This window comes from Delphinus delphis, chromosome 6 (genome assembly GCF_949987515.2).
Source record: "Delphinus delphis chromosome 6, mDelDel1.2, whole genome shotgun sequence".
Classification (NCBI taxonomy): Eukaryota; Metazoa; Chordata; class Mammalia; order Artiodactyla; family Delphinidae; genus Delphinus; species Delphinus delphis.
The window spans coordinates 79,415,911-79,440,697 of record NC_082688.1 but is presented as its reverse complement, the minus strand read 5'-3'; the positions used below and the strand labels follow the sequence as shown (position 1 = coordinate 79,440,697).

The following is a 24,787-nucleotide window of genomic DNA, read 5'->3' as shown; positions in this document are numbered from 1 at the left end:
GCATAAGTGTCTGTAGAGCCCAGGAGTGGACATGCAGCTCTAGGTTCCAAGCAGAATGCTTGAAGGAGACTTTCTGTGAAGGACACAAAGATTTCTTTCCGCCACAAAGGACCCTTCCTCAGTGACAGCACTGACAACAACTGCTGTGAGGGGTGCAGGGAAGGACAGACCACCTGACCCAGCTGGTGCTGGAAGGTGACTTAGGGTACCAGTGGGGAGCCCCTGGTGGGTAACAGTCACTTCACCCACTGCCTATTAAAATAAAATAAAAATATCACTGATTATAAAAGTAATATGTGTTTTTGTGGAAAATTTTTAAAATATTGAGAGGTATAAAGAAAAAAGTTTTAAATTAATATTACCTTGCCAACCACTTTAATATTTTTGACTTTCCCTTTTAGTCTTTTTTTCCTATGTATTTGTATTTTATATGTTGTTAAGCTCATACTGTATGTTCTGTAGGCTAGATTTTTTCTTAACCTTATGTCGTAAGTATTTCTCTGTATTATTATATTTTTCATAGTCATCATTTTAAATAATTGCATTATACTTTATACATATACATATGTATATATATGTATATCTATTCCATATAAATATCCATTCCATTATAAATGAGACTAGGATAAGCATCATTCTTTGTATACATTTCTGATTATTTCCTTAAGTTAGATTTCTAGAATAGAAATAAAATTGATAAGTATTTTAAAGTCTTTGATATGGCTTCCTGAACTAACTTCCTGAGTTACCATCTAGTTTAATGTGTTGAGTACAGCCTAATATTGTGGTTAAGCATGGGCTCAAGTCAGAAAGAAGTAGATTTGAGTTCTCACCCTGCCACTTCCCAGCTCTCTCATCTTGGGCCTCTAACCCTCATTCCTTGTTCTGTGATGTGGGCATAGCAATGCCTGCCTTATAGGGTTGTTGTGTGGCTTAAATAAAAGAATGCATGTAAAACCCTTAGCCCAGGATCTGGCCCATCTCAAGTGTACTGGACACTTCCCAGACCAGCTCCTCACTTCCTGCCTAGGGCTTCTCTGACACCTGGTGTGGGCACTCTTGTGTATGCAGCGCAGAAGTGTGAGAGACTGAACGTCCTGCAGGCCAGCCCTTGACCACTGGGGGAACCCTGGCCCCTCTCTTCCCTGTTGGATGGTTCTGAGAAATGTTTCATAAAGCTTCTCAGGGGGTGCTGTGGGATCTAGTGAGCAGTGGCCCATGGGGCGGTGGTCAGTTTGGTCCCACAGCCTGGGATTGGCTGTCCCTGCTCCCAAGCCCCTCCCCTCTTCCATACTCCAGCTCCCTCTGGTCCCGTTCCCAAATACACCACCAGCAGGTGAACCTTTGTCTCAGGCTCTGCTTCTGGGGAAACCCTGGCTAAGACAATTAGCATCAGTAAATGTTATCTTTTAATATTGCAAAATAGTATAATTTTATATTTCTCTCATGTAGCATATTCTACAGGAAATTCAGTCACCTACCAAATATTTCTGAGACTTCCTAGAAATCCTCAGGTGCCGCAGCTTTTGTTATTTCTGCAACTCCTCTTGTGTTCTCTACATCGCTACTCTGTACTACTCTGGCCTTCTTGGGTTGGCTTCTGCCCAAACTATGAACACACAGACTTCCACCAAACCCCACCAGGGACCCTTAACCCAGGGCTTTGTCTCTGACTTCACTAAATAAGATATTTCCCTTTTTCTTAGAAAAGAGAATTAACAAACTATGGCTGTTAAGGAAATGATACTAAAATCTATGTGTCCTTTCCCAGAAGATACATAATACATATTTTAATAAGGGATGAGAACAAATAACAGTTTCTAGAGGCAAAGGAGACAGTTGATTTATTTTCCCCCTTTGAGAGGATAGCTCAGGAGACCAGGCTTTTGTTCTCATTTTCCCATATGTAACCTCAGATCCATCCTCAACATTCCTATCACTCCCCTGGGCTTTTGTTCTAACTTCATCATTTCCTGAGAGGCTGACTGGAACTGTGTTATAACTACCCTTTCCCTCTATACTTCCACCAGAGTTGCCCTCTGAAAACACAAATACTATTATGGCACTCTGTGGCTTAAAACCTGTGAATGGGTCCTTACTGTCCAGATTGTAAATGGTCTCTTCATGGAACCCACGGTCCTTATGATCCAGTGTCTGCCTATTTCCCAGTATATCTGCTCCTTACCCTGCACTTTTGCCTCAAGTTCTCAGCATCAGCATCAGTTGTGAACTTGTTAGAGATACAGATTCATGGGCCCACTTCAGACCTATTCAGTCGGAAACTCTGGGGTTAGGCTTGGCAGTCTGTGCTTTAATGAACTCTCCAGGTGACTCTACACATGCTGAAGTTTAAGAACCACCCACCTAAGCAAAGCAGGATTGGCCTTGACCTCCTAAGGTATCTGGAAATCCCTACCCTCCTTCAAGAGTCAATTTATCATCACCTCTTCCATGAAGCCTTCTCTGCCTTCACCTGACAGCATCTACCACTCTCTCCTCGGTGCCAACACGACACTTCCACTGTGAAGTGTAACGCTGCTTTGCAGTTTACTTGTCCATTTCTCTGACTAGACTCTGAGATGCTTGTGAGAGTAGGAACTCTCTAAAAGCTTGCTTTAACTTTGATCCTCTGCCTGTCTGTCTCTACACACACACAGACACACAGACACACACACACACACACTATCGCTTTTATAAAGAAGGAGATCACAGGATAGAATAGAAAGCCACTCTTCAAAGTTCCTTGGCCATTTCCACCAACTGGGATCTTTTTTGTCTGCCTCTCCCTGAACCCCACCATGAGTTTGTATGGCCAATTTTGCCCCAGATATCCAAGGCACAGATCCGCCCTTAGCTCTTGAGAAAAGGGGGCCTGTTGTCAGAAAATTGCAACTACAGATAAGTAATTCCCTGTTTGCTCTATGACACTGACTCTCTTTTTTAAATAGATCAATTGAAGCTGTAGTTGATTATGTTTTCTCTTCAATCTTAGGGCTACAAAGACTCTTTACTTAGTAAAACTTAAGTCACTTAAAGAAACCTTTGAGTTGCCTGTTTAGGGACACTAGTCTATATATAGTCTAGGAGCAGACCCTTGACTCTCTTCTATCTGACTGTGCTCTAAGAGTCAGTCTTGGACTAGAGACAGTTCTGCTGTGGACTCAGAAAAGGGGGGTCCAGGAGAGCCAGGGAAGATGGAGGGGCGAAGGCCCTGCCTTTACTCTCCTCTCGTAATGTCTCTGTAGCTATAAGAGGTTGGGTAGTGGCTTCCAGTGTTGGCAAGCTGGAGGGAGGTTTGCTCTGTCTGTCTGGAGGGACAGCTAAGTCTCAGACATGTGGCAAATGCAAAGACTTCCCAATTGGCTAATGGGTCAGGTCTCACTCTATTTCCTTTATCTAGATATACCCAGTGGCTAGGACACTGCCCAGTATACAGCAAATTTGAAATAAATCGAGGCTGAATTTTTACGATTATGAATGCCAGGGTTTGTGGGTACTACACTACATAAAGTTATTTACCTTTCTCCCTGCAGTTTGGATTTGGATCCTAGACTTCCTTGAAAAGTCTTAATTTAAAAAGAAGAGAAGCAAGCAGCCTGCAGCTGCATTACAGGTTTTCTCCAGGCCAGAAGCTTTCCTATACATGATTTGATGAAGTAGCAGATGGCAAAGTTACAACCTGTGTAGCTCTAAGACTTAATAGAAACCACGATCAACTACAGTAATGGACTGTGTTGTAACCCAAATGTATGCTTTTTTGGTGCTCTGATGGGCTTGTCACTTATTCAGCCTCTTTGTTAATTAGGACAAAAATCCCTATAATTATACATTTTGAACAATAAATCTTTGGCCAATATCCTTTAGATATAATTTGTGTAACTGAATGCCCTCTTTTGAGTATCACTTTAAGAACTGAAAAGGAGAAAAGAGATAACTCTGACAAATCCAGGGCATTTCTGAATAAGCATGAATTGGATTGTAATAGGCTGCAATGAGAGAGCGAGAATATTTTGGGATACTTGATGTTCAGCAGAGCTCACCTGGGTCCTGGCAGTCAGGAATTCTGGGACACAGGATCTCTCCAGGAAAACTCTGAATTTATGCCTGTAATAGGCCGATTAAGGATTGATACGATTTTCATCATATCAGTGGAGTGATGTGATTGTGACCTCAGCTTCTTCAGGCTGAAGTTATAGATCCCAAGAGCCACCTATTCCGTTTCTGTGGGATGCTGGCAGATGTGGGCCCTGCACATGTATGGCGAGTGAATGAATGCCCCTCTGGTGGAAGGTACCCAAGATTAATAGAAAAGCCTGCCTCTTGTCAGGTATTATAATCAGGAATAGGAAAGTTTCCTCTGTAATGCAGTTTTTGCTTCTACTTCCAGGATGCTACAATTATAGGCTGGGACAGAGGATGGGGACATGAATAATGGAGGTGACCAGCATTAGCACAATACTCCATTCATCACTGATGAAAGGCAAAGTGTAACCCTCAAAACAATCCTGGAGAGAGGGAAAGGGAGGGCAGTGCAGGTTCCTCGGGACCGTGATTTACCAACGCACGAGAGGATGTGAGAGCCTCTGTGCTAGAAGGGGCCACATTTTTTGAACTTGAACATCTATTTATAATGTGACCATTATGTGGAGCTGATTCATTACACAATTGACATGTGGATATTTCCCAGGCAGGCATTTGATTTCAAATATATGCGCTCCCTGTTCGAAGGCCATCTATACCCCCAACATTAAGTAGAAACCAGGCTCAGACTCATCATTCACAGCAAACCGGTTTCCCCTTTATTACATGTACTCTGTACCCTTCTTCCATGGTGATGAGATTACATTATATCATTGATTTGAGGTTGGTAGAGAAAGGTTGTGAATCTGATTTTTATTGTGTCCCAATCAATACAGAATATTCTGAAGAAGAATAGAGGGTTAGAGACCTCTGGTTCAGGTCAGAATAAATGCGAAAAGTACTTTTGCAAGGGTAAAGACGATTCAATTTAAACTACTTCCCTAGCCAGAAGCAGGGAGATGGAATAGTACCCAGTCTTCCAGAAGAGGCTGCTATGATCTTTGTGCCCTAATCAGGCTTCCTTGGGCTCAGGTGGTCCTAGGGAGCAGTGGGAGTATAAGGCAGGAAAATCAAGGAAGTCATGTCACAGAGTCTGGATCAACACTGCAGGGCAGGGGATGGACAGAAAGAAGAGCTATGACTAGGGGTCTACCAGATGGCCGAGGGCAGATCCCAAGTCCATGGGTGACAGAATCAGGTCCAGGCACCACCACCTTGAAATCTGAAGCTGCTGCTTCCTTGCTGTCCCTGCCACATTGGACCTGGGCTGTACATGGGTCATTGGGCATTCCTGCTGGGAGGGGATAGGAAGGCAAAATCAGAGGAACAAGGCAGGGGCTGACCTCTTGTGAAGTTTTTCCTGAAAGTCTCTGTCATGGAATAATGACCTAGAAATCAGAAGGAAGGATTACTCTGACCAACTGCCCATGGATTAAAGAAGTGTATGAGACAGTACGGGCAGCAGGGGGTGGGAAAGGATGGGAAACTGCAGAGAGTGAATTCTCCACCCCATCGAGCGATCATACTATAAGACATGTCCTCAGATAGGCAAGCTTTGTCCACTGGCTGTCACTGTGTCTCAGGTGAGCTGGCACAGCTGAGACCCAGATCTGTCTCAATTCCTGGGCTCTCCAGTTCCTCAGAGGCACGCTAGCCTGACTCATGTCCATGGCTGTCTTCTGTGTCCAACTCAGGAGATTGTAGAAGATAGTTACCAAACAGGTAATTTGGGGGGATTTATTTGTCTAACAGACTTAATGACTGCCAGTTTACTTTTCTTACTTTGGTTTCCTTGAGCTGAGAGGGTTAAAGTGGTGAGAAAGCTCAGAATGGTAGGACTCTGAAGGTAAATTAGGCATAGAGAAAGCCTCATTTTCTGTTTCTGAAAAGTATTCTTTCCTTTCCGTTGTCTGCTGAGACCTGGAAGCTACTCTTTGCAGTGGGAATGGAACCTTTTGTTTCTGTTGGTTTCTGTGCTGTGTGACTCAGCCCTGGTTGAAGCTGAAATGTGACATAAAGCCACAATAGGCTGAGTCTAAGAAACATATGCTGTTTCTTAGACTTCCCCTGATAGTACCTTGTTTGGAGAGAATTATATATAACTGAAAGGGAAACGTATTCCCTACGGCCAGAAACTTGGCTTAGAAATGCTCATCTGGGGAAGTTATTTTTTGTTTGCCATTTAAATAAATCCACTGATATAAATCAATATTTGTGAGTATTAGGGAAGACCAAGTAAACAAACAAAGCCCTACGCATTTATTGCAAACAGAACCACTGTTGAGATTTCTTAGGGGAATTGAGGAATAGGGAGGGGGGGTCATCATTTCCTGCACAGAGAAAATGAACTGTTTCATTAGTTTGGATACAGACACATTTTTCTTTAAAAATAGTGGTTAGTGAAATCTTGTCGAATATGTAGCTCTTAATAGGTATACGAAGCATCAAGAATATTAGGTACAAATAACAGCATTAGGATTAGGTCTCACCTCATCCCCACCGTCTGGATAGAACTCCCTAAAAGGAGAAAAGCAGCTCCTGACCTTCGGGAACTGGCAGGACACTTACAACTAGGCCAAGTGGACATAAACAATCTCACGGAACAGCGACATCAGACAAGGGCGTTCTGTGACTGTGCTGAAGTGAGAGAAAACACAAATAAGAAAACTTGATAATTTTGTCTAGGTGCAGGCAAAAACAAACCACAGATACCAAACGTCCCTCTCTCTTGGCTAATATGAGTGACTGTCACAGCTCTGGCCTCACTACATACCTTGTAGATAAGATTTATTAAGAATGTAGGCTAGAATTGCCCTTCTTTCCTGATGGCATCTGATCTACAGCAAAGTCCTGCTTCCTTCAACCCTCCCCCAGATCACCTAACCCATGCCCAGCTTCTAGAATTAATCCTTCCACACAGTTTCTTGCTGAGCTGCCCCACAGTTCCCCATGGTGTGCGTCCTCCCTCACAGCAATGAGCACTAAACCCAACTAGTTCACCTATAGGTGTGTTCCTGGTGATCTTTGGCTGGAGGCCATTGATTCTATTCACTGATTTCTCAACAGCCAATCCTTCCATCCCTTCTTTCCTGGAAACAGAACTATGATGTTTAGCTAGTAACACCCTCTCGTTCTCCAGGAAGGTCAGCCTCACTCCCAACACAGGATGCCTCATGATTGGTGTTTGCAAATGTTAGTTCTAAGGATGGGCATGGAAACCAAATCTAGTCAACGTGATCTGAGGGGAAATGGATTTATTGTGCTATCTTTTATCAGAAATATGTATTAAAAATTTTTAGTGACATTTATTATTTTCTTTCTAATTTTACAAGCAATACATGTTCATGGCAGACAACTAGAAATACATAAAAGCATAAAGTAAAAATTAAGTCATCCATAATCCCCACTCACCAGAGGTAACCATCATTAGCATTTTGAAGTATTTCCTCCCAGGGTCTACATATTTTTTTAATTGAAATATAATTGACCTACATCACTATGTTAGTTCCAGTTGCACAACATAATGATTTGATTTTTCTATATACTACAAAATGATCCAGTTGCACAGCATAATGGTTCGATATTTCTATATACTACAAAATGTCTAGTTAACATATGTCACCATACAAGGATACTACAATATCAGGAATTCCCTGGCGATCCAGTGGTTATGACTTCACGCTTTCACTGCCGAGGGCCCAGGTTCAATCCCTGGTCGGGGAAATATGACCCTGCAAGCCACCTGATACGGCCAAAAAAAAAAAAAGATTACAATATCATTGACAATGTTCCCCACCCTGTACATTTCATCCCTGTGACTCATTTATTTTTTAAGTGGAAGTTTGTACCTCTTAATCTCCCTCCCATATTTCACTCATCCCCCAACCCCCCTCCCCTCTGGTAACCGCCTGTTTGTTCTCTGTATCTATGAGTATGTTCTGTTTTGTTATGTTTGTTCATTTGTTTTGTTTTTTAGATTCCACATCTAAGTGAAATCATATGGTATTTGTCTTTGTCTGACTTCTTTCACTTAGCATAATCCATGTTGTAACAACATTCCTTTTATGGCTGCAGATTTCATTCCTTTTATGGCTGCAGAAATACCATTATTTTTAATGAATATATAACATTTAATTGTTGAAAGTCCTTATTATTTTGGAAATCTAAACTATTTCATTTATAGCAGAGGGTAAAAGCTGAGAAACTTAGTAATGCTTTTACTTTCTTCCTCTCACAGCATTAGTTACATCCTAAGATATTAAAACATAATATAGTATTTTAGACCGACATTATTGCTACTTAATTTTTTATGTTCTAGTGCCTTTTTTCAAGGATAGTTTTTGATGTATGTACTGTTTTATTGAACATATTCAAATAATATAACTTCCTCCTTCCCTTCCTCCCTTACTTCTTCCTTCTCTCTTTTCTCTATTTCTCTCCTCCTTCTTTTTACATGGCTTATCAGCATTTTTTTTTTTTTTCCTTTCACATGAACAGTAAATCTGGGTCACAATATTTTTTCCTTGAAGCTTTGTCTGTGTTGCTTCTTTGTCTTCTGAACTACTTTTTTGGGAAAGAAAAAAAATTTTTTTTCTTTGAATGTACATCTTAAGAATAATTTTAATCTTAGAAATATGTAAAAACTCTTTGAAAATCTATCAGTTTGCTTCTTGAATAAACTGTAGAGTCAGTTGAACTATTGATGAAACTTCCAAAAAAAGACAGCGAAAATGTGTTATTTCAAATACTGCATAATTAAAAGTCTAATCCTTGCTAACGCCTGGCAGTATTTTAAATTTTAGCCATTCTGATGGGTACATAGTCATATCTTGTTGTGATTTTAATTTGCGCTTTCCTGGTGACTACTGATATTGAACATCTTTTCATGCTCATTGGCCATTCCTTTAACTTCTCTTTTAAAATGTCTTAACTGCTTTGTCTATTTTTTGTTGGTTTGTTTTACTTCTTCTTATTGATTTAAAAGTTACTTTTATATTTAGATACAATCTTTTAGCAGATATTTGTTTCACTTTAAGAAATTGAATTGGAAATTATAGCCAAATATATGGGTGTGATTTAATGAAAAAGGATTTATGTAACTCCAAACTGTGATATACACAAAAACGTTGGCAGGTGAATAAGCAGTTACATGTTTTAACCTGAAATGTTTAGTATACATGTATTCATTTCCTATTGCTGCTGTGACAAATTACCAAAACACAGTGGCTTAAAACAGCACGCATTTATTATCTTACAAGGTCTATAGTTCAAAAGTCCAAGGGTCTTACTGGACTAAAATCAAAGTGTCAGCAGGGGCCTTTCCTTTTGGAGGCTCTTGGAGAGACTCCATTTCTTTGCCTTTTCCATCATTTAGAGGACTCCTACGCTCCTTGGCTTGTGGCTCCATTCCACCATCTTCAAAGACAGCCACAAGAGGCTGAATCCTTCTCATGCTGTCGTCTTTCTGTTGTTCCTCTTTTGCCTTTCTCTTCCAATTGTGAGGACCCTTGTGATTGCACTGGGCCCTCCAGGGTAATCAGGGATAATCTTCCTATGTTAAGATCATCTGACTAACAACCTTAATTCCATCTGCAATCTTAATTTCTCTTTACCAGTAGAACATAGCATATTCACGCGTTCTGGGAATTAGGATGTGGATATCTTTTGGAGACCACTGTTTTGCTTAGCATAGTATATAGATTACTAATTCTTAAGATTTCTCCATATTGTTTTTTTTTTTTAATTAACACATGAACTTCTGGTCCCAATTGTATCAGGTAAGAAGACTTGTATAGTATCTAAGGAAATCTGACAATGCAACAGAGATGAATCTGACAGGAAGATAAATACCCCATGTAGGTGAGCATCTTGGAAAGGGACAGGGCCCCAGAACCCAGGTTCTACAGTTTCACTGGGCACACTTTTTTTTTTAAAGATTTTTTTTTTTGATGTGGACCATTTTTAACATCTTATTGAATTTGTCACAATATTGCTTCTGTTTTATGTTTTGGGTTTTTGGCATGAGACATGTGGCATCTTAGCTCCCCAACCAGGGACTGAACCCACACCCACAGCATTGGAAGGCGAAGTCTTTACCACTGGACCATCGGGGAAGTCCCTCGCTGGGCACACTTTTTGATCCCTCCCACTCAAGGGAACTAGAATACTAAAATATGGGAAGCAGGAGGAACACTTAATTAAAAATGATACAAACATCCTATTTAGAAGATTTACTGGAGGATGGTATTAAAGTAGATCAAGCAGAACACAAGGAATCATGGCAGGAACGAGGTAGGGAGAACACTGGTCACATTTACTCAACTTTGGTGGAAAAGACATTCCACATCTGGCATCAAGCATCACGCTCCCTGAGTGGAGGATTCAGGGAGGTGCTCAGGAGGAGCACAATTCAGGAACACGGGGGGACAATTACAAACTCTCTAAGAAAGGACGAGTGACATAGGGCAGGAAGTAGTTCGGCTGGTGGAGGCTGAGCCTGAGAATTTCTTACCAGATCTCACAGTCTTAACTGGATGTTCAGGTTGATGTGGCCTGGGTGTGGTGGTTTACAGTGTAGTTGGGGGTTATACTGGTGTGTGATATATGAATGATATAAAGGTCAAAATATAATCAATGCATCAAGTCCACTACTGTACAGCACAGGGAACTCTACTCAATATTCTGTAGTAACCTATATGGGAAAAGAACCTCAAAAAGAATGGATATATGTACATGTATAACTGAATCAGTTTGCTGAACACCCGAAACTAACACAACATTGTAAATCAACTGTACTCCAATATAAAATAAAAATTAAAATTAAAAAATTAATTAAAATTAAAAATAATTAAAATTAAAAAAACTTTTTTCAAACTAAAAAAACCTCACAGAAACAAACAAACAAAACATCAAGTCCATGACCAGAAACTGATCACTCACTAAGGCCACCATACTACAAGTCTTATAAATGGACATAAGTGCACTGTACATGCATTATACAGGCATGTATAGCTCCAATTGAGAACAAAGCAGTACCTGTCTTAACGGTAGCCAGTTGTCTCCTTCTTCTCTGCAGTTTGTTGTTAAAAGTCTTTTATCTCTTTATTCCAAACGTACCTCCTATGGAATGGAAGAATAGTCTCCAGGAGTTCCTGGCTCCTGCTTTAGAAGGATTGAGCCTCCTGATGAGACTGCAGGTTGCCGTAGAGTGTCCACATTCTCCCAGGGCCTAGGAGGCTGTGTGGCATGACCTTGCCTTCCTCACTTTTGAGCAGTTTACCTCCTGAGTATCTGAATGTCTCCTGGGCAGCAGAGAGGTCCCAGGTCAGCCCCAGAGTCCTGAAGAGACCTAGAGAAGAAAGTGACTGCATTTATCTAAGGAGGAGTGCTCCACACTAGAAGCAGCAAGTGCACTGTTATAGCTACAAAGAGGTTAGTTATATAAAAAGAAAATTATGTAGGAAATTATCAATATTGTAAAAATTAAAGTAAACAGAATAAATGAAAAATAAGGCTCTTTTTCTGAAGACTAACTGGAAAACAATACTTCTAAGAATTTAATTTCTTAGCTACTGCTCTCTCTCTCTGTCTCTCTCTGTGTGTCTCTCTCCTTTCTCCCTTCATTTTCTCTACTCTCTTGATTGGCTGCTATTATGAGAAAATGCAGGCTGCAGAGAATCCTCTCAAACCCTGAAGAAATTATTGTAGTGTTCAGTTGGTAATACTGAGCTGTTTACCTGTTTTTCACATTAAATTCTATTGTCTAGGATCATTGAACCAGAGCAAATAGAGTAGACACATGGTTAAAGTGTTAGTGTAAAGAGCAGCAAAAGCTATCAAACACAATTTCTGATTGCCAGGGAGGCTTGTATGTTCTGAGGTTTCATTCTGTCGCTTGGAATCAGTGCTGCAGTCTATGCTCTGATAGCCCCCAGAGCCTCACAGGCAGCCTCCTCCTTTGTGGTTATGAGTCCAGAGGCACATGGGAGGTGTGTGCACTATATTCTCTTGTCCATTGCTCAGATTTTTTTTTTTCAGATGCCACGCAAAACTTCCTTCTTTCATCAGTCAAAACAAAACAACAAGAACAAAAAACACTTGTAAACTGATTCAGGCAAGTTACTTCCTTTTGGCCTCCAATTATTTCACCAGACATTTGGATCTCAATGTGGGTCCATTTGTTATTAATAAAACATTCATCATGCTCACATGCATATGGATTTCTTATCACTTTGGTTTAGTGTTGAAACAAAAGGCTGCCCTTTAATTAGAGGCTTCTAATGAAATATTAAAGCTGTGTTAGTGACTCTTCACTTAATCACTTTTCATGTGGGCAAGGTTTGGTTTGTGGTTTGGTAAATGTCAAGGGTACTAGTTATGGTGATTTTGGATGACTCTCAGTGGTTCTCTGAATGTGAGCAGGGCCCATCTGGCCATTTGAAGATTTCAGCGTATGAATAGGCATTGCATATTCAGTAACCACTTGTAGATTCAAACTGTAACTAGCATTCTCACCACTCAAAGGCCCTGGTTTTCTATTAGTTCTTTGTAGTTGGCAGTAACTCTCAGAGCAGATGTTTTTTTCTTTGGTCTTGATGCATGTAAGGTAGAGGGAGCAGGGTAAATCTAGCTTTCCATGTGAATCTTCACCATCTTTAGTCCAGAAGAAAAAGACCAAATACTTTTGGAAAGCAGTGTGGGCTCCCCACAGGATAAAGTTCATTTAAGTAAGTGAAAAATGAATATGTAAGCTACTACATCAAGACTACAGTAAAAAAGGATGATGTAATTCTCAGCAGAGGAAAGTCGATGTTTTGGAAACTTTTGTCTTTGTTTCAGTTTGAGTTACCAGAAGGTTCATTGGCATGCACGTATAGGATTGTATCACTCACATGCCGTTATTCTCTGAATCTGGTATCGCTTGATGCCAAAACCACATAGAGTGCTTTTAAGGTAAAGTCTAAAAAATATAGATACTAGCTGACCTGTAGCTAACAGTAAAATGTTACTTTATTTGAGAGTCTCTCAATGTTATGACACAAGGCTCACCTTACGGTCTGCAGTTATTTGTGTTAAGTCTCTCATCTTATTTAAAAATTGACAATCTGCATGAACATGTATTTTATTTATCTATTCCAATAGTTCTAGGAGGGAGAGAGGGCAGGTGTTACTGTTCATCTATGGTAAATTAGGGGTCTATCATGACCTGTGAAGGCTCTGAGGTTTTACCCTACATGTAAGCTGATGAGCTAGCCTGTTATGTTCTCTGGATGCTGGTAGCAGACATAAAACTCCTAGGTCAGAGACAAAGGCAGCACAGCAAACAGCATGAGCATGATGTCAGCTCCATTTCTCCATGTCCTCCAGACCCCACGGGATGACATAGACGGACCTAGATGGATGCACATGCAGGGGGTTGTGTCATAGGAAAGGAATTTACTGTTTTTATAGTGAGTGCTAAGCAAAGCTGCTCTTTGTTTGGGTGGAGACATTACCTTATCCTTCAAAGTTGCTTGCTGCAAAAACAATTTGGAGAAATAGCCCAGATAAAGAGTCCCCAGGGCCTTACATTCTTGGCACACCCAGAAAGAATGTGCAAGGGTATTCACAGCCCATGGGATTGCCTCTCTCAACAGAGTCAAGGTTGAGCTAATGCTCAAAAGCCAGGTTTTCTGATGCTAGATTCAGTACTTTTTTGTTTATGTCAATTAATGTTAATGTTAATGTCCCTAATGTTTATACTTATACCAAAATGAATGCTAAACACAATACCAATAATTTATAGAGCATTAGCCCCACACCGGAGACTGTGGGTGCTAATTTATAAACATTGTCACTAAATCTTTTTACATCCCTGGAGAGTAGGTACCATGTTCTCCTTTAAAAATTAAAAAAGAGGCCCAATTAACTACATTTCCTATGTTCACACAGCTAGAAAATGGTAGACTCCAAAGCTCATACTGTTTTCAGAGGCCCAGATTGCCTCTTTTGTGGATATAAATTTAGTGGCACCAGCAACTCTCTATATCCAACTATTTCATTCACAGCCTTGCCAATCCTTGGAACCCTCACCATTAGAGATTTGGTCTTCTTTTTAAGAATCTGTTTCTTGTTAAAAATCCAAATTCCTTGGAAGGGGTAACAATGTCCCATCAGTCACTGTATACTTGAGAATGAACAAGTTGAAAAGGTTCTTTCATGTTTGTAAGTGCTGATGAAGTAGAGGGCAGACAGACGTGAAGATATACGTGTTGTTTTGGGAAGGAAAGGCTACCACAAGGAGAGAGGTCAAGGACTGAAAGAAAGGACTGAGGTCAAGGACTGAAAGAAAGCACTGTCCACCACAGCATCTGGGCAGTGTGCTTCATGCTTCAGCCATGCTATTTAATGGCTGGATATTAAACATGAAGAACACACCAGGACTTGAAAATCAGCATATAGCTGATTCTGTTTCAAATCTCTACTTTACAGAAGGAGTTCTGTAGCCCCAAAGGTGTAGGCTTTGGAGCCAGAGGGTCTGAGTTTAATCCTAACTCACCTAATTCTCAGGGGTGCAATCTTGTATATTTTCCTAAACATGGAACCCCAGTTTCTTCATTTATGAAATTTGGATAATAGTAGGTTTGTTATGAAGATTAAATAACTTACTAGAGTTAAAGCACTTAGAAGAAAACTTGACATTTAGTAAGCACCTGGTAAATATAAACTACTATTATTATATGTTCTTATTTAGGCCACCTAAAGTCTCTTTTGGAATGAGAGATAATATATAAAACAAGAATATTTTAAAGACATAACCTCCTTTAATTTATTATAAGGTAATGTTAATAGTGTCTTCTTTATGATTTTTGGCTTACATGAAATTCCAGAAATAACTGAGAAATGCTCCATTAAGTTCAATGCCACTTACATAAAAATAATTATTTCTTGAATAAATTACAGCTAATTTAAGAGTAAAATCAACTGCAATTTTTTTGCTTACAAAAGCATTGCTTTGTTGATTTGACATTTGGAAATTCCTATTTTGTATCAGTACTGTGCTGGTTTCTAGGCAGAGCACCCCTGTGAAGACAATGTAGACCTTCTACAAGGAGCCTAGTCTAGTGGAAAATACTGAGATGAACAGATTAGTATTTTTAAAGCAAGAAAATTATAAGAGATAAAAACATAAAGAAGAAAAGACAAATCACATATAATTTCACCTCCCAGAAATAACTCACTCTTTACAATTTTGATTTTTTTCAGCCTTTTCTTATGTATGAATTTTTTAACATGTATACTGTATATATGATGTGTATCCTGCTTTTTTCTTAACATTATATTGTATTCATTTTCTCATCATTAAATAATTTTAGGAAACATGATTTTAACGGCTGGTGTTATCTCACATGCACGTATCACAATTCATTTCAACATCACTCTCCTTGTTGTAAATTTAGGTTTCTAGTTTTTCACTAGACTGTAGCTAAAACATGAGAAATATCTTCTATATAAGTCTTTATGTGAATCTCTGATGTTTTCTGCAGCATAATAACTCATTAAACAAGTGCAAATAATACATAAGTATTAAGAAGGGAAATTACTACTTAAAAATTATGAAATAGATGTTGCCAAGTTCCTTGTAGTAAGTTTGTATCAATTTGCACTATCAGCAGTATAAGCAAAGGTAAATTATGCTGCATTCTTAGTAATACTGGCTTCATTTTATTTTTGCCAATTTATAAGTAAAAATGATGTATCATAGTTTTAATTTTCATTTCTTTGGCCACTAGGTGAATATTTTTTGTCCATTTGTGTTTTTATTTTAGTTATTTGAATAAAATCGAGGTTTTCACTTCTTTTTTGGCCCGTCAAATGTCCTTTTATTTTGAATTGCATGTTAATGTTCTTTGTCAAGTTTTTCTTTGCGCTATTCACTTTTAATTGAAATTTATGTAGTAAGAACATTAAAACTTTGCCACATGTGTGGAAAAGTTTCTCCCCATTTCATTTTTTCTATCTGCAGAGAGAAGAAAAGAACAAACTTAGAGAGAAGCAGATTGACAGACTGTGCAGGCCCTGAGAGAGATAAAAACACTGTCTGTAACGTAGCGGTAATTCTTATCCCCATTATACAGATGAATAACGGGGATAGAGAATTTGTAAATATCAGAGGCAGCCAGTAAATCTGTGGCTTGCAAATCTCTCATACCCACAATAACTATGTGGGTAGGAATTGTAGAGGAGTGGGTCTGACATGATTAAATTTATCTTTATCACTGTATCGTATTATTTTACTGGTTATAATTAACAAGTATTTATTAATTTTTCTGTTTGAAAGAATATCAATTAAAGGAAGTGTAGTGGATGTAGTAAATGCTTCAGTGCATGTCTGTATCTTTGTTTTTTCTTAACACTTTATTTTATTTTATTATTTTTAAATATTTATTTGGGTGCACTGGGTCTTAGTTGCGGCACACAGTACCTTTGTTGAGGCATGTGGGCTCTTTGTTATGGCATGTGGTATCTAGTTCCCTGACCAGAGATTGAAACTGGGTCCCCTGCATTGGGAGTGAGGAGTCTTAACCACTGGACCACCAGTGAAGTCCTGTATCTTTGTTTACTTGAAAAAATATGTATTCTGCTGTAGATGTGTGGAGTGTTTTATAAATGTCAATTAGATCCTGTTAGTTGATAAGGCTGTTACATCCCTCAGTGTCCTTATTGATTGTGTTTAGTAGTTCTATCAATTGTTGAGGGAAGAGTGCTAAAAGTCTCCACTTGTAATTGTGGATTTGTCTGTTTCTCCTTTTAGTTCTATCAGTTCTTGTTTCACTTATTTTGCAGCTCTGTTTTTTGGTGCATACATGTTTAGAATTGCTGTATCTCTTTGCTGGATTGACCCTTTTACCATTATGTAATGTTCCTCTTTGTCCCTGGTAATTTTCTTTGTTTAAAGCCTACTTTGTTCTGATATTAATATAAGCACTATTGCTTTCTTTTGATTAATGCTTGATATATCTTTTTCCATCATTTTATGTTCAATGAGTTATAATTAAAGTGAGTTTTTTTAAGACAGCACAGGAGTTTAGTCATTTTTGTTTCTATCTATTCTGTCAATCTTTGTCTTTTAATTATATATTTAGACTATTTACATTTAATGTAATTTTTGATATGTTTGTGCTTAAAATTGTCATTTAATAATTTATTTTCTGGTTTTCATTTCTCTATTTTCTTTTCCCTGCTTTTTTGTGAGTTACTTGAACAAATTTTAGAATTTTTGACTTTGATTCCATTTTGATTCAGGTATAGTGTTTTTGAGTGCATCTTTTTGTATAGATTCTTTTAGTGATTGCAGTTATGCAGACATAAATTATCACAGTCTACTGGTGTCAACATTTTTGTAGTTCAAGTGAAGTATAGAAAATTTACCTCCATTTTTGTCTCTTTAATCTCCATTCATATAACATAACATAATATGATATGATATAATATAATGTGGTATAACATAATATTTTATAATATTATCTTAAAAAATAAGAAAAAGACTCTGAAAGGTGGAGTGGAAAAGGCACACTATTTAGGGATCTTGGATTCAAGGAACGAGACAGTGGTGAGTTCCATGAGATTCCTTTTTGCCTCTCATACATTCCAGTTTGGGTGTTGGAGAAGCCTGCACCCAGGAAAGATCAATGACCACAGATTAAAAGCCCACAGAAAAGCCTGTTCTCTCTAGGTGGGAAAAAAGCAATTTAGCAAGACAGAAAACTTTGACAATAACCTCCTATTCCAACCAAACATCATGGAAAAACACAGGTGCTCTGCTACCCCAGTCAGCAAAGACTGAGTAGGGAGCCTAAATTTCCACTGTCATTTGGTAATAATAAGGCTTTATATTAAAGTTTATCTATATCAAATTTATGTTATAATATGATTTTTATTCTAAATGTGTTGAAGTTCATTTCATGGCTCAGAGTATAATCTATCTTGGTGATTGTTCCATGTACACTTGAAAATAAATTTTGCTGTTAGGTGGGGTGTTCTATACATTATTCAGGTTTAGTTAGTTGATAGTGTTGTTTAGTTCTATAATACTTAATGATTTTATGTTTACTTGTTTTATCAGTTACTGAGGGGAGTATTAAAGTTTTCAACTGTAATTGTGGATTTGTTAATTTCTTTCAGTTCCATCAGTTTTTGGCTCATATATTTGAAGCTCTGTTGTTAGATGCATACTTTAATGGAGGATTGACTTTCTTATCATTATGTAGTGTCCCTTTTTATCCCCAGTATTACTTTTCTTTCTGAAGCTAACTTCATCTAATATTAATATACTTACTCCAGCTTTCATCTGTATAATGTTTGCATGGTATATCTTTCTTCATCCTTTTCCTTTTTATCTATATATGTCTTTGAACTTGAAGTAGATTTGTTGTTGGTAGCACATATTTGAATCTTGCTTTTCAAAATCCAATTTGAAAATTAAATTCACATTTAATGTGATTATTTGTATGATTGGATTAAAACTTACTTTTTTTTCTAGCTATTTTCCATTTCTTCTCTCTGTTCTTTGCTCCCCTCCCCCTTTTCTGCCTAGAGCATTTTCAGTGTCTATTTTATCTCCGCTATTAACTTATTTATACCTCTTTAAAAATTTGTTTTAGTTGTTAATCTAGGGCTTATCATATGCATATTTAAGTAATAAATTTTCAAATGATATTATACTACTTCATATGTACTGTACAGACCTTCAACTGTATATTCTTTTTTTATTTTATTTTTTTGTTTGTTTTGCGGTGCGCGGGCCTCTCACTGTTGTGGCTTCTCCCCGTGTGAGCTCCACACGTGCAGGCTTAGCGGCCATGGCTCACGGGCCCCAGCTGGTCCGTGGCATGTGGGATATTCCCAGACCGGGACACGAACCCATGTCCCCTGCATCGGCAGGTGGACTATCAACCACTGCGCCACCAGGGAAGCCCCTCAACTGTATATTCTTTTTTTTTTTTCATGTATACTGAAATGACTACCACACTGGAGTTTAATTGTATAAGTTTCATACACCAGTATAGCAACATCCATAAATGAAAGTCTTTTAATTGAATTACAGCAAATATCTTCATAAGGGCAATACATTTAAAGTATTAAAAGGTGCAGTTGAACTCAACAGCAAAATGTAAAAGCTATATCCTGTTAACACGCTTAATCTGAATTAACTTGAATCTTTCTATGATTTACCATTCAAGAAATTCGGATGGAATAAATTCCTTATCCAAAGCAGTTTGTTCATTTATAAAACTGTAAGTTAATTAGGATCACTACCTGCCCAATCAGATTGCAGAGGGCCCTTCTTCTATAATGTTTATGCTGCCCCAGATATTTATAACATCACCTTAAAAAAAGAAAACACCTTGTAAGGACAAAGCTGAAAATTACCATTTTCTCTACTAAATAAATGCAATGTATGCAGAGCTTCTGGAAATAATTCTAAGGTTCAAATTCTTAATGTGAAACCAAATAGAGAAAGATTCAGAAGCAGTAAATTTTTTCCACTTTAAGAAAATGATACTTAGGTATCACAGGGGATAATTCAAGTTCATAATTAATAAGTCACTGAAAAGACACTGCATTCATTCATGTATCACTAGGTTAGAAAAGATAAGAGGACATGCTCAAGTCACTGAAATGGCCAAGAATCAACATTTTACTGGTCGTGTCCCAAACTATTACCATTTGAGTTGATACATTAACAAACAATTTAAGTGTTCACATTATGCTAAACATAAAGCACCTGTGAGCAGTGGAAACCAAAATATTTTAAAGCTAAAAATAAACACATGTTTAGACACTACTTCATTTATCGTCAAAAACAGTGACTACTAATGCCAAATGATTAACTTTATAGTGCCAGATCCTCTCAAGGAAATGTGAAAATACTATTATCATTGTTATTTTTCAATTTTATAGGAATTATGCCAGAGTTAGAAAATTTATGACTGTCAGTACTATCTTTGGATAGTTATACAGTTACAGATGGCTCTGTCTAGAAGACTGGAAAAGTGCTCATGGAATAAACACTATACTCTGATTGCCATAAATCAACAAAATGCCAACTGTGTCCTGTGGACATGGTAGAGAAAATGGCAATTTTGAAGAACGAGCGCTTCTAAAGGCTTTTTCTTGGAGGCAGCCAAGGTTTTTTTTCACATTACTAAAAAGACTAAGTAATGTGGTTATGATTACTTTAATTCCTACAACCAAACTTCCACTTAGGTATAGTTCCATGTTCCCACACTATTTTCCTTCTGTCCACCAAGCTGGCTTCGGTACTCCATGGTCCACTGTATCTTTTGGTCTTCCCTCTTTATAGTACAGTAGCCTGGTGGTGCTATCCATTGAGCAGGTAGACCACTAATTCATAGGTGTCCATCATAATGGCTGTGTTTGGAATCTGTCTCACCAGATGAGTTGTCAGACCACGGTAAAGAGACCCATAGCCTTCTTCTTGAACAAGCAAAGACAGTGTCTGAAAAAAGGGTCTATATTTTGTTCCCTCCTCACGCAGTCTTGTTCTTACAACTTCATGTGGATATGCTATAGTTGTGGCACACGTTTTTGAGGTGGCAGCAGCTAGCATCATTCCCACAAAATCTGATGCTTCTTTTACAGACTCTTCTTCATTTTTCATTGTAGAAGCAATCTTATATTCCAGTAGTTTTTGCTTAATACTTTCATAAATAACAAAATGGATAACAGTCTCTGATATGCCAGCATATGAAGCAGACATGCCCCTATAAAATCCTCTAAGTCCATCTGTCTGATACACTTTATGGACACACTCAAAAGCGCCCATTCTCTTTTCCCCACGGTTCCTTGCATCAAGCTGTAACTGAGTCTTTATAAGCTAAATGGGGTTGGTTGCTGTGATTGCAGTAAAACCTTTCACCTTTTGCACTATGATCAGTAATGTTGCACATCCATTTTTATGAAATATTTTGGATTATTTTGTATTCAGTTTCTTGTGCTCTAACTTGCCCAAGATCTCTCTTCATTGGTAAAGAGTATTTCACCACCTTGATCTTTAAGGCTTTACCTTCCAGCTTTAAAACTTCAATGAGTCAGTCAACAATTACTGCCATTGCGGCTGAAATCATGTGTACCTGGGTAGAATCAGGATCAAATAAACCATTCAACTTTTCCTTGCAGTTTGAATAAGCAGCAAATTATATTGCTCTGGAAGGGGCTGCCCCCACTAAATTGGGGCCTAATCCTCTAAACAGGGGACGAGGCCCTTCTTTTTCCAAGATCACCTTTAGACAATGGAGAGGTCCAGGAGACACTACTCGATTGACACTGTCTCCAGCCATGATGTTCAGCTGAACTTCAGAGATATAAAGTGTCACAGAAGATGACTGCAGCCGTGTTTTTACAACTTCCAGTGGACATGTCAGAATAGCTCCCACCGTACTGCCACATCCTCCGGCAAACAGATGCACCAGCGTGTCCCTCTGGCTCATTCTCTCTCCCGCATGTCCTCTGGGCGCTGAGGCGGGACGTGGCCGCCGCGACGGTCGCAGCTTCCGCCCCCCAACTGTATATTCTTAATTTCTCCTTCCCATCCTTTGTGCTACTGTCATACTTCTTCATATGCTATAAATAGAGAATGCATTACTATTACTTTTGTTTTAGAATAATTGAAAATAAGAAAATGTTAATTTTATCTTCATTTATTCCATTTAATTTATTCTTGTTTCTTTCTGGTACATCCAATTTTCAGTCTGATATATTATTTCTGCCTGAAGAAATTTAACATTTTTTGTAGAGTAGGTATATTGGTAATAAATTTCCTTAGTTTTTGTCTGAAGGTATTTAGTTTTCCTTCATTTTTTAAAAAATTTAATTTAATTTTTGGCTGCATTGGGTCTTTGTTGCGGCACGTGGGCTTTCTCTAGTTGTGGTGAGCGGGGGCTACTCTTTGCTGCGGTGCGCTGGCTTCTCATTGCTTCTCTTGTTGTAGAGCATGGGCTTAAGGCATGTGGGCTTCAGTAGTTGCAGCACACGGGCTCAGTAGTTGTGGCACATGAGCCCTAGAGCATGTGGGCCTCAGTAGTTGTGGCTTGCGGGCTCCAGAGTGCAGGCTCAGTAGTTGTGGCACACAGGCTTAGTTACTCCGCGGTGTGTGGGATCTTCCAGGACCAGGGCTCAAACCTGTGTCCCCTGCATTGGCAGGTGGATTCTTAACCACTGTGCTACCAGGGAAGTCCCTGTTTGTCCTTCATTTTTAAAAGATATTTTTGCTGGATAAAGAATTCTGGGTTGAGAGCAGTTGCACTCCTGGGTATATATCTGAAAAAACAAAAACACTAATTTGAAATGATATGTTCACTCCAATGTTCATAGCAGAGCTATTTACAATTGTCAATGTATGGAAACAACCTAAGTGTTCATCAATATATGAATGGATAAAGAAAATGTGGAATGTATATTCTCAATGGAGTACTACTCAGCCATAAAAAAGAATGAAGTTTTGCCATTTGCAGTAACATGGATGGACTTGGAGGGCATTATGCTAAGTGAAATAAGTCAGACAGACATATACTGTATATCACTTATATGTGGAATCTAAAAAATACAACAAACTAGTGAATATAACAAAAAGAAGCAAACTCAAAAGACAGAGAGAACAAACTAGTGGTTACCAGTGAGGAGTGGGAAGGGGGAGGGGCAATATAGGGGAAGGAGATAAAAAATGGTTATTATGGGATTATATGAAATCATGTGTGTGAAACTTTTGAAAATTGTAAAGCACTATAGAATTTAAAGACTCTTATTCAATTAAAAAAAATAAAGTGAATCCATATCAAAAGAGGGAGGCTTATTACCATGAAGAATATTTGCTGAATCAATAAATGAATTCAATATTAAAAAAATAATTCTGGGTTGACAGTTTTTCTTTCAACATTTAAACGGTGTTGTCTTCTAGCTTGGATGTTTCTGATAGAAGTTTGTTGCAATTCTTGTCTTCATTCCTCTGTATATTACGCTTCTTTTGAAGAATTTCTCATTGTCTTTGTTCTTAACACTTTGAATATGATAGGTCTATGTATTTTTTAAATGTGTCATGCTTGCTGTTCTCTGGACTTCTTGGATTTACTGCTTCATAACTATCATTAATTTGGAAAACTCTCATCCTTTATTTCTTCAGGTATGTTCTTCTGGCCCTTTTTTCTTTCTTGTCCTCTGGCATTTTGTTCAACAGCTCTTGGATGTTCTATTAAGATTTTTTTTCATTCCTTTTTTCCTGTTGGATTTCAGTTTGAGTAATTGCTATTGACTTTTCTTCAAGTCTATTTGTTCTTTCAAGTGTCAAGTCTATTGATGAGCAGTTGAAGGCATTCTTTATCTCTGTTACTGTCTTATTTATTTCTAGCTTCTCTCTGAAGAAATTACCCCTCTGATCTTAGATGTCTTCTGCCTTTTAAATTAGAACTTTTAACCTATTAATCAAAATTATTTTAAATTCTCTGCCACATAGTTCCAGTATCTGGGGCAGAAGCTAGATTTTGCATAGGGTTTTAAGCTGCACTCAGAGTTGCTTATCACTACGTAAGTTTGTAGAGAAACATCACAGACCAGCAAGTTGGGCAGCTTGTTGGGAGTAAAATTGAAATAATAAAACATAGGAAACATTCCGGCACTCTCTTTGTTAGAATTTTATTCTCACTAGAACACTTAAATGTGGTAAACCTAATTCCATAGCTCTAAACTCATAATCTCTTCATCACAAGAGCTTTATCCCTCCTCTAGCACTTAAACAAATGTTCTGAACATTAATTCAAGTATAATTTTTAAAGGAGTATATTATAGGTTCTTTTTGACCTAATTTGTTAAGAATGTTTCTTTTTTTCTGTCATAATCTTCCCTCACTAATTTCTACAGGCAATATGTCTTTAGAAAATGCTCCTAAGGCTACAACACATGGCCAGACAACTAACATCAAGATTTTTTCAAAATGCAGTGGTGCTTTTAGTTTTTGAAACAGTCAGCTGCAAAAATCATGTGGGTGGCTTTGAAGCATAAACATACACACAAATAATGTGATAGTTCTTTCCAAAAAGACTTGGAATATTTTGCTCATCTTGATATTGGGGAGTATGTTCTTCCTTTTTTTGACATGTGAATAATATAAGCTTTATTTCACAAGCTTTTCACCCTTCTACCCACCCGTTTATCCACTCATCCAATCGTTTATTCAACAAACATCTTCTGAATGCCCATCTGCCAAATACTTCATGAATAATACAAAGATGCTTCTTGCAGGGAGTTTATCATTTACTGGAGGAGATAAGATGTAATGGTAAGGAAGGATGATACACAAAGTGTGATGTTGTCACTGTTCCGTAGAAGAAGAGTCTATGTGGAACACCCGTTTGCCCTTTCAATTGCTAATTTCCTGTCCACATTCTCTCCTGTGCTCAGTTGCACAACTCAAACTCAATAAGAATGAGACTGTTGGTGCTCCTTTCATGTTCTCTGGGGTGAAAAATCTCTCCCTGATGTACATGCACAATCCCAATAATATTTATGAGAGTTCCTAGTGCCAGCAGGAGGCTCTGCCGCTGAAACTGTTGGAAGACACTTGAACAGCTTTTCAGTGAAGATTAATGGTTTCAGAAAAGAAAAAAAAATCTTGGTCTGTTAGCTGGAAGTTAACTCGAAGGGATATAACAGA

General features: G+C 38.2%; 1 long non-coding RNA gene and 1 pseudogene across 1 annotated transcript in view; one reads left to right on the top strand and one right to left on the bottom strand.

The window, feature by feature from the left end:
* Positions 1 to 24,787, top strand: part of LOC132426700 (uncharacterized) — a 174,113-nt gene that overhangs the window by 45,410 nt on the left and 103,916 nt on the right. The gene's annotated exons all lie outside the window — the stretch shown is intronic.
* On the bottom strand, positions 20,152 to 21,572 carry LOC132426699 (solute carrier family 25 member 36-like; annotated as a pseudogene).